The sequence below is a fragment of the Bubalus bubalis genome, chromosome 5 (genome assembly GCF_019923935.1).
Source record: "Bubalus bubalis isolate 160015118507 breed Murrah chromosome 5, NDDB_SH_1, whole genome shotgun sequence".
In the NCBI taxonomy this organism is placed as follows: domain Eukaryota; kingdom Metazoa; phylum Chordata; class Mammalia; order Artiodactyla; family Bovidae; genus Bubalus; species Bubalus bubalis.
This window is the reverse complement of record NC_059161.1, coordinates 45,616,117-45,635,000: the sequence shown is the minus strand read 5'-3', so window position 1 is coordinate 45,635,000 and position 18,884 is coordinate 45,616,117. Positions and strand designations below refer to the sequence as shown.

General features: G+C 39.0%; 1 protein-coding gene and 1 pseudogene across 5 annotated transcripts in view; both read left to right on the top strand.

Annotated features, from left to right (window-relative positions):
* Positions 1-18,884, top strand: part of RGS7 (regulator of G protein signaling 7) — a 484,679-nt gene that overhangs the window by 92,364 nt on the left and 373,431 nt on the right. The gene's annotated exons all lie outside the window — the stretch shown is intronic.
* On the top strand, positions 1,896-6,459 carry LOC102413711 (annotated as a pseudogene).

The window sequence follows — 18,884 nt, the reverse complement described above, 5'->3', positions numbered from 1 at the left end:
TAATCCCATTTACATCCTCTCTTCTTGTTTTATTTTTTTATTTTTTTTTTTCTCTCTTCTTGTTTTAAGGAGTTAGTTTCTATAGAAAGTCGAGGAAAGAATAGCATGGATTAAAGTTGAAGCCAAGACACAATTTCTCTCATTGGCTGCACTACAGAAGGAGTGCTCCTAGTACTTTGAATACTGAGAATTCCTTGGGATGGAATTAGAAGAATAACGAATGTCTGATCTCTGCTCAAGCTGGTAACACTGTTGCATTTTAGGCAGTAAACCATGTTTTGGCCAGTCACAATCCTCAGTTCAGCTCTGCAAGTTGGGGACCAGTGGAAATTCTTTAGGGTTCTTTATTGGAGAACCATCTGCTTTAGCTTCTCTTTCTGTGTTAACATGTTACTTCAGTTGTGAGACTTATTAACTGTAAGCCACACATCAAAAGCACCCCATGGTTCTGTGAAGCCCATCTAAAATGGCCTTTGCGTGAACTGATCCTGATGTCTAGGGGAACTTGGCCCCAAATCTTTATCCCTGTGTTCTCTTAACATGTGGGTTATTCTGCGTTCATTGGGCTTAATCTGTGTACATTTTAACCCCTTTGCCAGTCTAAATTCATTAAGGAAGGAAGTACCTTATTTACCTTGCCATTTTCTCAATAGAAATCTGGGAAAAGAGGTGGGGTGAGTGGAAACAAAACATGAGTGCACGTAGCACACTAGGCCAGGTGCGTGATACTTTACTTGTGCCATTGCATATGACCGTTATATTCTGGTTAATTGCATACATGTGTGTGGGTCTCCTTTTCAGTGCCAATGTCACATTAAAAAGGAGTGATCACAAATATACACATATTTATAAATAAGTTTATTTATTAAAAGCCATCTAGTCAATCCATGTAATGTCTATGCTTATTTCCCATTGACAGTTGAGAAAACTTAGCTTTGGAGAGTTTACAGAATTTATCCAGACTCACATGACTATGAAGTGACAAAACTGGTATCAAAATCCAGATCAGATCAATTGTAAAGCCTCTTTGTCTTCCTCCCACATCCCCTACTTCTGATAAATTTATGCTGAGGTGTTCAGTTAATGTGCAATTGAGTACAAAGTGCATTCTCTTTCTTTAATACTTGCATTTAATTGGAGGATAATTGCTTTACAATGGTGTGTTGGTTTCTGCTGTAGAACAATGTGAATCAGCTGGAAGTAGACATATATTCCCTCCTCCGGAGCCTCCCTCCCTTGCTCCCATCCCACCCCTTTAGGTTGTCACAGAGCACTGAACTGAGCTCCCAGTGTCACACAGCAGCTTTCCACGAGCCGCCTATTTTACACATGACAGTGTATATATGTCAGTGCTACTCTCTCTGTATATATGTATGCAGAGACCATGTATATATGTCAGTTCACCCCACCCTCTCCTTTCTCCTGCTTTCTCCACAAGTCTGTTCTCTATGTCTTCATCTCTATTCCTGCCCTGCACATAGGTTTATCAGTACCATTTTTCTAGATTCTATATATATATATATATTGAGTTCAGTTCAGTCGCTCAGTCGTGTCTGACTCTTTGCAACCCCATGGACTGCAGCATGCCAGGCCTCCCTGTCCATCACCAACTCCCAGAGTTTACTCAAACTCTTGTCCATTGAGTCAGTGATGTCCTCCAACCATCTCATACTCTGTTGTCCCCTTCTCCTGCCTTCAATCTTTCCCAGCATCAGGGTCTTTTCTAATGAGTCAGTTCTTCACATCAGATGGCCAAAGTATTGGCGTTTCAGCTTCAACATCAGTCCTTCCAACATTCAGGACTGATTTCCTTTAGGATGGACTGGTTGGATCTATATATATGTATGTATGTATGTATACATACATATATATTAATACATGTATGTATACATATATATGTATTAATATACAATATTTGTTTTTCTCATTATCTTTTTAAAAAATCAATCAATCTAACGAGAAGAGGCCAAAATTTCCTTTCTACTTTGCAAAAATAAAAAAAAATGAAACAGAAGATTTTTATTTTGCACTCAGAGATAGTGAATAATGGGAGAGATGTTTAGGTATTTGGATTTCGTGTAAGTATGCTAATTTTCTAAGTCTTTGCTATCTTTTGGTAAGCTTTTGTTAAGAAGTTATTCATGTATCTTAAAAATTTAATCTGTTGGCTAGTGGACTGTGTCTGAGGGAAGTTTGCCCACGTTCTTTGGAATGCTACTTTGTTTTCAAACCATCTGAGTTGTACATTTGGCTTCAGCTACTGCTATTTTTCTCTTGATCATCTTGCCTATAGCAGTTGTGGGTGAGACATTATTGCATATGCGCTCCCTAAAATACATACTTCTCATTTACAAACACTTGTACATATGAACCCTACTTGCTAATGTGGCATTTGATTTTTTAAAAAGATTTAGGTATTTATTGACTGGTGGGTCTTCGTTGCTGCATGTGGGCTTTCTCTAGTTGTGGTGAATGGGCTTCTCGTTGTCGTGGTTTCTCATGTTCTGGAACACGGGCTCTAGCTGCTTGGGCTTCAGTAGTTGCAGCGTGTGGGCTCAGAAGTTGCCACACCCTGGTTTACTTGTTTCATGGCATATGGGATCCTCCCGGACCAGTGATCGAACTGGTGTCCACTGCTTTGCAAGGCGGATTCTTAACCACTGGACCAGGGAAGCCCCAGCATTTGATTTTAAAGGGAGATTTTCATATGTGTTTGCAATTAAGTGAAGTCGCTCAGTCGTGTCCAACTCTTTGCAACCCCATGGACTGTAGCCTACCAGGCTTCTCCGTCCATGGGCTTTTCCAGGCAAGAATACTGGGGTGGGTTGCCATTTCCTTCTCCAGGGGATCTTCCTGACCCAGGAATTGAACTCGGGTCTCCCGCATTGCAGGCAGACGCTTTATCCTCTGAACCACCAGGGAAGCCCCGTTTGCAATTAACTAGAACATAAAAACTGAGATAGAAGACTGAGATGCACTGCTGCTTTCACCTTGGCATATGTTCTAATGATATCTTCTTTGGTGAGATAAGAAATTCCTTGAGAGAGGATTCCTTCTGAGTTTGGATAAGTGATGACACCACCCGCTTCCATTGTGGGTGCACTGGGTGGAAGGTGCCTCTGTGCTCTCCCTTGCCTCCATAGCTCCTCCTCTCACTTAAGTAGCACCAGACACAGTCATGCCTCAACCCTGTTGTCTTCCCTGCCATTCCCCGTCTCCCCTCCAAGCAGGTTGTTTGACAGTCTGTTTGATCTCTGATGCACCTGAAAAACTGAAATATGATGAAGGCTTCCCTCACTTAGAATAAGGACTCAGGAACCCATGTGCTTTCTAAATATGCTTTGAGGTTACTCTGTAAATATAAGTGAGATAAGTGCACCCTTTTGTTAAACATTTATTTAACAACTACTGTGTCATAGAATCTGAAACTATAAAATTGGATGAGTTGTATAGAATCTAATTGTTGAGGAAGGTTACTAGATGTTACTGTACGACATGGTGAGTATTATGATAGAAGCCTGGAAAGGCTATTAAGGGAAAGCAGAAGACAAATAAATCAAGCTTGTGAATCAGGGAATATTTCCTGATAACTGGACAATGGGACTAAATTTTGAAATATGAATGGGCATTTACTAGGTGGAGAATGTCCACAGGGCAGAAAGAAGAAAAAATGTATGCAAAAAAAAATGTACAGTTTTAAGGAAAAGATGCTGCAATTAGTTTGAATTGATGGACTGGGCTGAACTCGAGCATCAAGAGAAGCTGAGCAGCTTCAAGGAGTCCAAGGGTGCCCTTGATGAGCGTGTATGACCAGCTTTTTAGCCTCTGTTCTAAAGGTACTTCATTGAGTTGCTAAACTTACATTAATTAATTTCTACTGGCAAGTCACAGAGATACTGGACTAATACAAGTCTAATTCTGCTCAGCTTCTCGTTGAGACTCGAGTTCAATCCACTCATTGAAACTTGTCCCCACGGCCCATCCCCTCACCACTGCACGGTGTGTATGCAGTTTGTGTGGAAGGAAAACCTACTCTCTCTAGCCTGGCAGCACCAGTTTTGCCACAGCCACTGGGGGAAGCACTGCTCAGTACTTGTCAAGGGTGGTCTGGGTGTGGGTGTCTCTTGCATGGCTCAGGACTCCCCGCTTCAAACACCAGAGGACTTTGTGTTTCTGTTGCTGCTCAGTGAAGAATTGAGAGACAAATACAGGCACTACCTCTTCAGGGATTTCATGGAGAGTCACTGCCAGCTCCAGCTGTGTCATGCAGACTGCCCCATGGTTATCCGGGTACAGGAGCCCTGAGCTCACCAAGTACAGTGCCAGTGGTGCAACAGAGTCTTCTGTTTTAAGTGTCATCAGATGTATCATGCCTCCACAGAGTGCGCCACAATCTGGAAATGGATCTCAAAGTGTGCCGATGACTCTGAGTCAGCCACTACATTACTGCTCACACTGAAGACTGTCCCAAGCACAACATCTGCATTGAGAAGAATGAAGACTGCAATTACATGCAATGCTCCCAAGTGTAAACATGACTTTTGCTGGATATGTCTAGGAGATTGGAAGACCCACGGGAGCGTAAGAGTACTATGAGTCGTGAAGAAGGTACAAGATGAACCCTGACATTGGCAATCAGAGACAGCTAGGGCTAGGGAACCCCTCAAGACATTCTTGTTCTATTTTGAGAGAGGCACAGACATACCAGTGGATTCATGAGAAGATTCAGGAGAGGGTCATGAATAATGTGGACGCACGGATTGATCCGTAGTACCTACAGAAGGATGCCAGCTCTTGGACAAGTGTTGATATATACCCTGCAGGACATACACCTGTGTGCATACTACGTGGAGTCTGGACTCAGGAAGAAACTGAATACCAGTAGATTCAACTAGAGGTTGAGATCCAAAACCTGTCATAAAAGGTGAAGCGTGTGGACAACTATGACCAGATGCATATAACAGAGCAGTGGAGGAGAACCCTGCTGAAGGATTTTTGTGACACCTGGGTTGGGACATGGACATACTGGTGTGAGGAAGATGTGGCTGCAAGGTCTTGTGGTTGCCCTACTGCATGCTACAGGCTTTCACAACTCTAGGCAACAGCCAGAGCCTCACTCCTAAGAGACGGTGGGCACATACCTCTTAGTCAATTTCTGTGTTTTTTTTTTTTTTTTTTCTTCATCTTTTCGTTCCTACCAGGGTAGAGGCCATGTTGAAATGGCCTCTTCTCAGGACCTTTAATTCCCCCAGGATGGTTGTTGGGAGGGGGGAAAGTTTTTCCTGAATGACTGGTAATAGTATTAGATTATTGTGCTTGTGCTTAGTCACTTGGTTGTGTCAGACCCTTTGTGACCCCATGGAGTGTAGCCCGCCAGGCTACATGGAGATTCTCCAGGCAAGAATACTGAAGAGGGCTGTCATGCCCTCCTCCAGGGGATCTTCCTAATCCAGGTCATTACAACCTATGTAATATTTAGTGGTTGTACAATTATATGAAAAAGGAGGGGGGCAAAGAAACCATAGAATTACACAGAACCCTTTTAAAAATAAATTGGCATTGGAATGTTAAAAAATAAACAGAAAATAAGTGATAAAAGATGGAATCTTAAAATATCAGGAAGGAGCAAAGAACATGTTAAGTGAAAGTATGGGTAAATACAGTAATTTTTCTTCTCCTCTTCAGTTTTCTGTGTTATATCTGACAGTTGAAGCAGAAACTACAACTGTGTCTAATGTGGCTAAGTGTATATGAAGGAAATATTGAAGGCAACTATATTGTAAAAAAAGAGAGGACAAAGATATATAAAGTGAGTTAAATTTTCTGTATGCCACTCAAGTTGATAAAATAATGATACCCAAGTAGATTTTGATAAATTAAGTGTCTATAATGTAAAACCTTAAAGCAACAAAAAAGAATTACTCACAGAAATTCACCTAATAAGACTGTAAAGGTATCAAAATGAAATTTTATAAAATATTAGAATAATCCACAGGAAGGTAGGATAACTAAAGCATATGTAAAAAACAGAAAAAAATTACAAAGGCAGACTTAAGACCTAACATTTCAGTCAATCATTACATTAAAAATAAATCACTCCGTGAAAGGTTGTTGCTGAACCATGAAAAGACGCTGGGATTCTTGGCCTCTGGAGGAGAATTCAATCTGGGGCCAGAGACGAGGCTTGATCGCTCAGAGCTTTTGTGTAATAAAGTTTTATTAAAGCATAAAGGAGATAGAGAAAGCTTCTGACATAGGCATCAGAAGGGGGCAGAAAGAGTAGCCTCTGTTAGTCTTCAGCTGGATGTTACATAGTCACTACCAGTTTGTTAATGAAAAAAAGGAATGTTTTAAAACTCAGAATGGCACCAGGTCCCTCATCCATAACATGTATTTTGGGATAATCTTGGCACCAGATGAGTCATCCCGGGCCATAATATGATTGACCTGAATCTTGTAGAAGGGCAGATTACCATACAAATAGTTTCATTTACGTAGATTAGGGGAACAATATCTGAGTATAATATAATGGTTTGTCAAGTAGGTTCTGAGCCATTAGGCAGAACCGACTTGAAGACAGAGTCTAGGGTAAATGCATAGTACATTAACATAGCTTAAGACAAACATTTCCATAAGAAAAATGCATTAATTAACTCAAGGTTTGAGAATAGTTAACTTCAGGTGGAACCAGGTGTCATTATGGCAACACAGTATTTTAAGAGAAACCTTTTTAAATTTGTATAGAGAAGGGAAGAGAAAAAAAAATATATCACTAGTTTTTTTCCTCCTGCGGCTTAAGAGAGATAAAAAATGTCTGACACTTGCAGCCTATTTCCTCCGTTTGGTGACCCCTGGCCTTCGTGCCTTTTAGTTACCCTCTCAGCAAGTATACCAATAAAACCAGAGTGTGGCAGAGTGGATCTGAAAACATGACCCAGCTATACACTGTCTATAAGGAACTGACTTCAAACACAATAATAAACAGATAGAAAGTGAAGAATAGAAAAATTTATACAAATATTAAAAGAAACAATAAGTGACTATATTTATATTATATAAATTAGGCTTCAAGGTCAAAAATTACTAGAAACAGAGGGGGACATTATGTAATGATAAAAATGTCAATCTTGCAAAAAGATAGCAGTCTGAAATATGTATGCATCAAAAAGTGGTTGTGAAATATTTCAAACACAGCTCATAACATTGAAAGGAAAAGTAGACAGATCTACAGTTTAGCTTGCGACTTCAACAACTGTCTCTCAAAAGTGGATTAGAACAACTGGATAGAAAAACAACAAAGTTGTAGAAGAACTGAGCAACACCTTCAACCAGCAGGATCTAATCAATATTTAAAGAATACTCTGTAAGTAAGATATATATTTTTGTTCAATCTCTCGGTCCTGTCTGACTCTTTGCAACCCTATGGACTACAGCATGCCTGGCCTCCCTGTCCTTCACCATCTCCTGGAGCTTGTGCAAATTTATGTCCATTGAGTTGGTGATGCCATCCAACCACCTCATCTTCTGTCATGCCCTTCTCCTCCTGCCTTCAATCTTATGTATAAAAGATATATATATATATATATATATATGTATATATATATACACACACACATACACACACACACACACATATATATATATGTACATTTCCAAATCCTTATGGAACAATGCCAAGATAGACCACATCTTAGGACATAAAACTCCTTTCAGTAAACTAAATAATCTAACCCATAAATTGTGTGTTTTTTTACCACAGTGGAAACAAATTAGAAATTAATAACAAAATAATAATAGGAAAATCTCCAAACACTTGGCCACTAAACAGCATAGTTCCAGATAAATCATGAGTCAAAAAGGAAGACAAATAGGAAATAGTTAAATAATATAGACTGAATGAAAATGAAAGTACAGTATATCAAAGTTTGGAAGAGAAAGGAGTTCTCTCTAAAATTGAACAAAGCAAAGATGTTTACCCTCACCACTCTCATTCAGCACAGTGCTTAAAGTTTTAGCCAGTACAGTAACTCAAGAAAAGGAAAGGACATTCAGTTAGAAAGGAAGAGGTCTCTGTTTGCCGATGATATGATTGATTATGTGGAAAATTCCAGGGAATCTATGAAAAAGCTCCTAGAACTATGAAGTGAGTTCAGCAAGGTCATGGGATACATAATACAAATCTTAAACTCACTTGTATTTCTATTATCATAGCAGTGAAAATTGTGAACACCAAAATTAAAAATGCAATACCATTTACAACTGCTAAAGATAAAATTGAAATGTTATATATAAACATAATGAAACAAGATATATGCTGAAAACTGTACAATGCTGATCTAATAAATCAAAGATTTAAATAAATGGAGAGACATATGTTCATGGATTGGATGACTCAAAACATTAACAATGTCGGTTCTCCCCGAATTGATATATAGGTGTAATATAATTTCTAGCAAAATGCCAACAAATATTTTTGTAAATATAGGCAAGAATGCTCTAAAATTTATAATGAAAAGCAGAGGAATTAGAATAGCTAAAACCATTTCAGAAAAGAAGGATAAAGTTGGAAGAAGCTGTCTTCTCAATTTTAAGACTTATTGTATAGCTACAGTAATCAAGATTGTGTGGTATTGTCAAGAGGGACATATACATAGATTAATGGAACAGAATACAGTAACCAGAAACAGACCCATACAAATATGACCAACTGATTTTTGACAAAATTGCACAATTTGAAGGACGAAAGGTAGCATTTTCATTGAAAGGTGATGGGGTAATTGGACACTCATGAGGAAAAGTGAACCTCAACCTCTCATGTTTCTCATACTAAAATTAACTGAAAATGGATTATGAGCTTAAATATAAAGTAAACTTATAAAGCTTTGAAGAAAAACTTAGGAGAAAACTTTCAAAATAAAGAGTTAAGAAAGATATTAAAAGCATAAAATATAAAAGGAAAAAAATAAAAGTGGACATCATCAAAATTAAAAGCTTTTGCTCTCTGAAATACCCTGTTAAGAGAATGAAAAAACAAGCTTTTGATTAGGAAAGAATATTTGCAAACAATATATTTAACAAAGGACTACTACTAGGAATATATAAAGAGCTGTCATGATCCATCTTTGAAAAACCAAACAATGCAGTTTAAAAAATGGCAAAAGAAATGAGATTTTTTCACAGGACAAATGACAAATATATAAAAATATGTTCAACATCATTGCTTATAAGGGAAATGAACCTTATTGTTGTTAGAACCAACAATAAGAAGCAACTACACAGCTTCGAATGTCTAAAATAAGAAAACAGTAGCAACAGCAAATAATGGGGAAAATGCAAAGAAACTAGATGATTCATACATTGCTGGTGGGAGTGCAAATTGCTATAGGCATGCTGGAAAATAATTTGACAAGTTCCTAAGAAAATAAACTTGCAACTATTATTCTACCTTTCCAAAATTTCCAAAAATCCTGGATATTTTTATCCCAGATAATTGAAGATTTTTTGATTTGCTTTTTAGTCAATAAGTCATGTCTGACTCTTTGTGACCCCACGTACTACAGCACACCAGGCTTTCCTGTTCTTCACTATCTTCTGCAATTTGCTCAAACTCATGTTCATTGAGTTGGTGATGCTATCCAACCATCTCATCCTCTGTCATCCCCTTCACTTCCTGCCTTCAGTCTTTCCCAGCATCAGGGTCTTTTCTAGTGTGTCAGCTCTTCGCATTAGGTGGCCAAGGTATTGGAGCTTCAACTTCATCATCAGTCCTTCCAATGAATATTCAGGGTTGATTTCCTTTAGGATTGACTGGTTTGATCTCCTTGCAGTCCAAGGGACTCTCAAGAATCTTCTCCAATATCACAGTTTGAAAGTATCAATTCTTTGGCGCTCAGCCTTTTTTATCGTCCAACTGTCACGTCCTGTTGACTAATGGAAAAACCATAACTTTGAGTATACTATTACTTTTGTTGGCATAGTGATGTCTTTGTGTTTTAATATGCTGTCTAGGATGTCATAGCTTTCCTTCCAAGGAGCAAGCATCTTTTAATGGCATGGCTGCAGTCACTGTCTGCAGAGATTTTGGAGCCCAAGAAAATGAAATCTGTCACTGGTTCTACTTTTTCCCTTTAAGCCAGCCTTTTCACTCTCCTCTTTCACCTTCATCAAGAGGCTCTTTAGTTCCTCTTCACTTTCTGCCATTAGAATGGTATCATCTGCATATCTAAGGTTATTGATATTTCTCCCAGCAGTCTTGGTTTCAGCTTGTGATTCATCAAACCGGGCATTTTGCATGATGTACTCTGCATATAAGTTAAATAAACAGGGTAACAATATATAGCCTTGCCATTCTTCTTCCCTGATTTTGAACCAGTCACTTGTTCATGTTAGGTTCTAACTGTTGCTTCTTGACTCACCTACATGTTTCTCAGGAGGCAGGTAAAGTGGTCTGGTATTCCCATCTGTTTAAGAATTTTCCAGTTTGTTGTGACTCATGCAGTTGAAGGCTTTTGTGTAGTCAGTAAAGCAGAAATAGGTGTTTTTCTGGAAATCCTTGCTTTTTCCTCATCCAGCGAATGTTGGCAGTTTGACCTTTGGTTTCTCTGCCTTTTCTAAACCCAGCTTTGTACATCTGGAAGTTCTCAGTTCACATATTGTTGAAGCCTAGCTTGAAGGATTTTGAACATAACTTTACTAGCATGAGAAATGAGCACAATTCTCTGGTAGTTGAACATTCTTTAGCTCTGCCTTTCTTTGGGATGGGAATGGAAACTGACCTTTTCCAGTGCTGTGGCCACTGCTGAATTTTCCAAATTTGCTGGCATATTGAGTGCACTTCTTTAACAGAATCATCTTTCATGATTTTAAATAGCTCAGCTGGCATTCTATCTAGTTTTGTCTGTAGTAATGTTTCCTAAGGCCCACTTCACACTCTAGGATATCTGGCTATAGGTGAATGACAACACTATCATGGTTACCTGTGTCATTAAGACCTTTTTTTGTATCATCCTTCTATGTATTCTTACCATCTCTTATCAATGAACTTCCTTTGGTGGCTTAGATGGTAAAAAACCCACCTGCAATGCAGAGACCTGGGTTTGATCCCTGGGTTGGAAAGATTCCCTGGAGAAGGGAATGGCTACCCACTCCAGTATTCTGGCCTGGAGAATTCCATGAGCTGTATAGTTCTTGGGGTCACAAAGAGTCAGACACAACCGAGCGACTTTCACTTTTTTCTTATCTAGTCTTTCCCGTTGCTTTCCTCTATTTCTTTGCACTGTTCATTGAAGAAGGCCTTCTTATCTCTCCTTGCTGTTCTTTGGAACTCTGCATTCTGTTGGGTATATATTTCTCTTCTCTTTGCTTTTCACAAGTTATGACCAACCTAGATAGCATATTAAAAAGCAGAGACATTACTTTGCCAACAAAGGTCCGTCTAGTCAATGCTGTGGTTTTTCCGGTGGTCGTGTATGGATGTGAGAGTTGGACTGGGAAGAAAGCTTAGCACCAAAGAATTGATGCTTTTGAACAGTGGTGTTGGAGAAGACTCTTGAGAGTCCCTTGGACTGCAAGGAGATCCAACCAGTCCATTCTAAAGGAGATTGGTCCTGGGTGTTCTTTGGAAGGAATGATGCTAAAGCTGAAACTCCAGTACTTTGGCCACCTCATGCAAAGAGTTGACTCATTGGAAAAGACTCTGATGCTGGGAGGGATTGGGGGCAGGAGGAGAAGGGGATGACAGAGGATGAGATGGCTGGATGGCATCACTGACTTGATGGCCATGAGTCTGAGTGAACTCCGGGAGTTGGTGATGGACAGGGAGGCCTGGCATGCTGCGATTCATGGGGTTGCAAAGAGTTGGACACAACTGAGTGACTGAACTGATTGAACTGACTGACTGTCTTCTTTCCTGAGCTATTTCTAAAGCCTCCTCAGACAACCACTTCGCTTTCTCTTTCTGTGGGATGGTTTTGTTCACTGCCTCCTTTTGAACCTACATCCATAGTTCTTCAGGCACTTTGTCTACCAGGTCTAATCCCTTGAATCTATTTGTCACCTCTGCTGTACTATATAATCATAAGGGATTTGATTTTGGTCAAACCTGAATGGCCTAGTGGTTTCCCTTACTTTCTTCAATTTAAGCCTGAATTTTGCAACAAGGAGCTCATGAACTGAGCCACAGTCAGCGCCAAGTCTTGTTTTTGCTGACTGTATAGAGCTTCTCAACCTTCAGCTGCAAAGAGTATAATCAATCTAATGTCAGTATTGGTGATCTGGTGATGTCCATATGTAGAGTTGGTGATGTCCATATGTAGAGTTGTCTCTTGTGTTGTTGGAAAAGGGTGTTTGCTATGACCTGTGTGTTCTCTTGGGAGAAGGCAATGGCACCCCACTCCAGTACTGTTGCCCGGAAAATCCCATGGATGGAGGGGCCTGGTGGGCTGCAGTCCATGGGGTCGCTAAGAGTCAGACACGACTGAGCGACTTCACTTTCACTTTCCACTTTCATGCACTGGAGAAGGAAATGGCAACCCACTCCAGTGTTCTTGCCTGGAGAATCCCATGGACGGAGAAGCCTGGTAGGCTGCAGTCCCTGGGGTCACACAGAGTCAGACACGACTGAAGCGACTTAGCAGCAGCAGTGTGTTCTCTTGACAAAACTCTGTTAGCCTTTGGCTTGCTCCAAGGTATTCCAAGACCAAACTTGCCCATTACTCCAGGTATTTTTTGACTTCCTACTTTTCAATTCCAATTCCTATTTCAGTTTCCTATGATGAAAAGGACATCTTTTTTTGATGTTAGTTCTAGAAGGTCTTATAGGTCTTAGAACTTCAACTTCTTCAGTTTTAATGGTTGGGGCATAGACTTGGATTACTATGATATTGAATGGTTTGCCTTGGAAACGAACAGAGATCATTCTGTCATTTTTGAGGTTGCACCCAAGTACTGCATTTCAAACTGTTTTTTTTTTTTTTTGGACTGTGAGGGCTACTCCATTTCTTCTAAGGGATTCTTGCCCACAGTAGTAGATATAATGTAGTAGTCATCTGGATTAAATACACCCATTCCCGTCTATTTTAATTCACTGATTCCTAACATGCCTATATTCATTCTTGCCATTTCCTACTTGACCATGTCCAATTTGCCTTGATTCATGAACCTAACATTCCAGGTTCCTATTCAATATTGTTCTTTACAGGACTGGACTTTGTTTTCACCACCAGACACATCCACAACTGATGTGTGGATCATTTCCGCTTTGGCCCAGCTGCTTCATTCTTTCTGGAACTATTAGTAATTGCTCTCCACTCTTCCCCAGTAGCATACTGGACACTTTCTGACCTGGGAGGCTCATCTTCTGGTATCATATCTTTTTGCCTTTTCATACTCTTCATGGTATTCTTGTGGCAAGAATACTGGAGTAGTTTGCCGTTGCCTCCTCCAGTGGGCCATGTTTTTTCAGAACTCTCCACTGTGACTCATCCATCTTGGGTGGCCCTGCAAGGTATAGCTCATAGCTTCATCGAGTTACACAAGCCCCTTTGCCATGACAAGTCTGTCATCCATGAAGGGGGAAATTTTCATTATATAAGATGAATAAGTCCTAGAGATCAATCATTCAGCATTTTGTCTATAGTTAACAGTACTCTATTGTAGACTTAAAAGTTTATTAAGAGGGTAGATCTTAACTTTTTATCATAAAAGTAAATAGAGAAGGCAGTAAGAAACTTTTGTAAGTGATGAATATGTAAGCATAGATTATGGTGATGGTTCTGTGAGTATATACTTATCTCCAGACTCAAACGTTGAATACTTAAATGTGTACAACTTTTGTATGTCAGTTGTAACCAAATAATGCCGTTTGAAAACTGTGGTTAAAAATATAAGTGTGACAGCATTGAGGAAAGCAAGCAGAATAAGATGAGCAAAAGTTATAATGATTTTAAAAAGTGATAAATATGGAAGAGAAAATGAATCAGCATACACATATTTACTATTTCTGAAAAAAAAGAAGCAATGAAATGGAAAAAAAAAACTAAAGATGCAATTTAAGAAAAATTTTCATAACCAAAGGAAGCCTTGAACCCAGGATTCAAGTGCCAAAAATTTTTGATGCAGAACAATCAAAATAGCTGTATATTCTAGTAATTTTAGTAGTTCTCAAAATTAGAAAAAATGATTTGGGTATAATATGATGAAAAAACTGAGCCCAGTTTTAGACATTCAACAAATTATCTACAGCAGAAATAGAAGACATTGGAGCAGTACCCTCTATTGTTCTCTACCCACCTCCCCCCAATTGCAGCAGTGCTTTTAACAGCAAAATAATCAAAGCAATATGTAAATGCAATCACTAGAGATCTATTTAAATAAATTATAATATTAAGTTATAGTATATACATGCATTGGGAGATTATATAGCTATTAAAAGAATACAGCACCTCCAACAGTAATATTTGGAAAGACTTCAAAGATATACTTTAAACAAAAAATCCAGTGACATGCTACTCTGTATTATTTTAAGATATATTTTTAGAAACTAATAGTAGAGATTGTCAGCAGAGGTAAGAGGGATACTGTTAGCTCTGTCTCTTCTTTTTTTCTCTGTGCCCATGCTATTAAGAAAAAGAACTGAAACAAAAAGAAATGGACTTGTTTATTCAAAACATGTTCTCTACCACAGCCTGAAAATTCCATTAGAGTCACCCTTCAGTTTAGCCACTGATTTCCATTATAAGGTGATATTCATAGGTCAGGTAGCACACTGTGGTTTCCTTGGGAGAAATGGACCATTACAATTCATTTGTTTTTCTTCAGAACCAGAGCAAACACTGCTTGTCTGAACATTCACTAAACTAAAATGAAGCAACAGAATAGGATCCTTAAGATGATTCATATTATTGCTTGAATATGAAAATTTTACCAGATTGTCAGCATTGCTCCTGAAACCCATTTAGCCAAATGAAACAGGGAATTGAGAATTGGAAATAAAATTAGCACTTCCAAGCCATTTTTCACTTTGCTGTAAGACTTGTATTATTCCTTTTTGATCAGAAAGATATATCTGTGCCTGTCAGTAGAATAATATTAACCTTTCAGGCTTTATCAGGAGCTAAGTATACTAATGACAGGAGTTATTCTAAGTTAATTGTTTTTAGTTTGAACTGTTTATAGAATATTTTTGGGGTCCCTAGAGCATTCTGTGTTCTGATCCATTTTGAGCTGATCTTAATGTCTCTTGCTTCATTTCCAAGTTCTGTAGGACAAATCTCACTGTAATCCCTGTGGTTCCCACTATTGACACAAGAGTTATAATGGAAAAAGCTCCAAGGGATCTTCCTGACCCAGTGATCGAACCCGCGTCTCTTATGTCTCCTGCATTGGCAGGGGGGTTCTTTACTGCTAGTGCCACCTGGGAAACCCCCCTTAAATAGGGTAGGGTGATAAAATAATTGGATCATCTCAGTGTCTCCCATACAATCACATGATTATTTCTCAGCCATCAGCATGGATCATTTTGGTGTTGATTTAACCCACACAAGCCCAGGTAAGGCACCTTTCTAGATTCATTAAAATCTTCAAATAACTAAGTCTCCATTTGAATGATTGGTACTTCTAATAAGCAAGTAGGTTTTTCTTTTGTGTGCTCAGTGACTTTAGTCATGTCCAACTCTTTGCTACCCCATGGACTATATATAGCCCACCAGGGTTTGCTGTCCATGGGATTTTTCAAGCAAGAATACTGGGGCAGGTTGCCATTTCCTCCTCCAGGGGATCTTTCTGACCCAGGGTCTGAAACTGTGTTTCCTGTGTCGCCTGCATTGGCAGGTGGATTCTTGCTGAGCCATCGAGGAGGCCAGGTCTTTCTTTTACTGACTTGGTTTTGTTTCCTACTATAACTTTTTGAGAAATGTATATACAAGTGACAGAACTGAGTGAAAAGAGCAAGGGAGAAGTAGCTAAAATGCCATCTGGAATGGCAGTGCTTGGACTCTGGCTAGTTTAAAGCATGCAAACTTGATTCTTTCCCTGTTGTGCTCAAGTAGGGCTCTATGAGATCACTGAAAGGAGGTCCCTGGAAAGCTTTTATAGATGAATACCTTGCCTGCTCTTAACTCTGTTTTTCTATTCAGGCCATTATTAAAGACCTACTAGCTAATCTTAATTGCTACAAGAGAGAGAGAAAGGTGCCCTCAACTGTGGCCAACATTTCCTATCACAGAAGATTTTAGAAATTTCTTAAGCTACTATAAGATGCAAATAGAGAGACACAAAACTCAAGACAGCGGAGTAGAAGGACATGCGCTTCTTGAGAACACCAAAATCACAGCTCACTGCTGCACAACCATGGACAAAACTCTGGAACTTACCAAAAAGATACCCTATATCCAAAAACAATGAAGAAGTCACAGTGAGATTGCAGGAGAGGCGCAATCATGATAAAATTAAATCCCATACCTGCCAGTTGGGTGACTCACAAACTACAAGATAATTATATGGCAGGAGTTTTCCCACTGGTGTGAAAGTTCTGAGCCTTATGTTAGGCTTCCCAGCCTAGGGGTCTGGCAATGGGAGGAGAAGCACCCAGAGAATCTGGCTTTGAATCTAAGTGGGGTTTGATGGCAGGAATTACACAAGACTGGAGGAAACAGAAACTCAACCCTTGGAAGGTGTACACATGGACCCATGTGTACCAAGACACAGGGGAAAAAAGCAGTGATCCTATAGAGAATAGGTTAGACATACCTGCTTGTATTGAAGAGTCTCCTGAAGAAATGGGGGCTGGCTTTGGCTCAGTGTGGGGACATAAACATTGGCAGCAGCATTCTGGGAGTACTCATTGGCATGAACCTTCCCAGAGGCCACCAGTAGCTCCACCCAACAGACAGCACAATGATCCAAAACTTACGGGATGCAGGATAGGCAATTTTAAGAGGGAAGTTTGTGGCAATACAATCACAAATAAACAACCTAACTTTATACCTAAAGCAAATAGAGAAAGAACAAACAAAGCCTAAAATTAGCAAAAGGAAAGGGATAATGAAGATCAGAGCAGAAATAAACAACATAGGAAGAAAACAATAGAAAAGATTAAGGAAACTGAAAGTTGGTTCTTTGAAGAGATAAACAAAATTGAGAAACCTTTAACCAGACTTGTCCAGAAAAATAGGGAGACGGTTCAACTCAATAAAATTAAAAATGAAAAAGAAGTTACAATGCATACCACAGAAATATAAAAAATCATAAAAGACTACTACAGGTAACTATATTCCAAAAGATGGAAACACAGAAAAAATGGACAAATTCTTACAAATGTACAATCCCATAAGACTGAACTATGAATAAATGGAAAATATAAACAGGCTAATCACAGGCACTGAAATTGTGATTAAAAATCTTCCAATAAACAAAAGTCCAGGACCAAGTGGACCCACAGGTGAATTCTCTCCAGCATTTAGAGAAGAGTTAACATCTACCTTCTGAAACTATTTCAAAAAATTGCAGAGGAAAGAATTCTCCCAAACTCATTCTATGAGGCCACCATCACCTTGATATCAAAAGCAAAGATACCACAAAAACAGGAAATTACAGGCCAATGTTACTGATGAAGATAGTTGCAAAAGTCCTCAACAAAATACTAGCAAACTGAATTCAACAATACTTTAAAAGAATCATACACAGTGATCAAATGGGATTCCTTACAGGGATGCATGGGTTTTTCAATATCTGTAAATCATTCAGTATGATACACCACATCAATAAATTAAGAATAAAAACCATATGATCATCTCAATAGATCCAGAAAAAGTTTTTGATGAAACTCAACACCCACTTATGATAAAGACTCTCCAGAAAGTGGGCACAGAAGGAAAATACTTTATCATAATAAAGGCCATATATGATAAACCTATAGCTAACATCATATTCAACACTGAAAAGTAGAAAGCATTTTCTTTAAGATCAGAAATAAGGCAAGGATGTCCACTGTTGCCACTTTTGTTCAACATAGTTTTGGAAGTCCTAGCTATAGCAGTCACAGAAGAAAGAGAAATAAAAGGAATCCAGATTGGAAACAAAGTAAAACTATCACTGTTTGTAGATGACATGATACTACATAGAAAATTCTAAAGATGCTACCAGAAAACTAGCGCTCCTAGAGCTCATCAATGATTTCAATAAAATGATGGGAAACAAAATTAATATACAGAAATCTGTTGTATTTCCATACATTAACAATGGAAGATCAGAGAGAGAAATTAAAGAAACAATCCCACTTACCATCACATCAGAAAGAATAAAATACCTATAAATAAAGCTTCCTAAGGAGACAAAAGAATTGTACTCTGAAACCTGTAAGATGCTGATGAAAGAAATCATGGACAACACAAACAGGTGGAAAGATATGCCATGTTCTTGGATTGGCAGAATCAGTATTGTTAAAATGACTACAGTACCCAAGGCAGCTCACACCTTCTGTACAATCCTTAACAAATTACCAATGGCATTTTTCATAGAATTATAACAAAAAAGTCTTAGAATTTGTATGGAGACACAAAAGACCCCTAAGAGCCAAAGCAATCTTGAGAGGTGAAAAACAGTTGGAGGAAAAGGCTCTCTGACTTCAGACTATACTACAAAGTTACAGCAGTCAAAACAGTCTTGTACTGGCAGGAAAAAATAACAGAAACATCAGTTCAGTTCAGTTCAGTCACTCAGTCATGTCCAACTCTTTGCGACCTCATGAATCGCAGCACGCCAGGCCTCCCTGTCCATCACCAACTCCCGGAGTTCACTCAGACTCACGTCCATCGAGTCAGTGATGTCATCCAGCCATCTCATCCTCTGTCGTCCCCTTCTCCTCCTGCCCCCAATCCCTCCCAGCA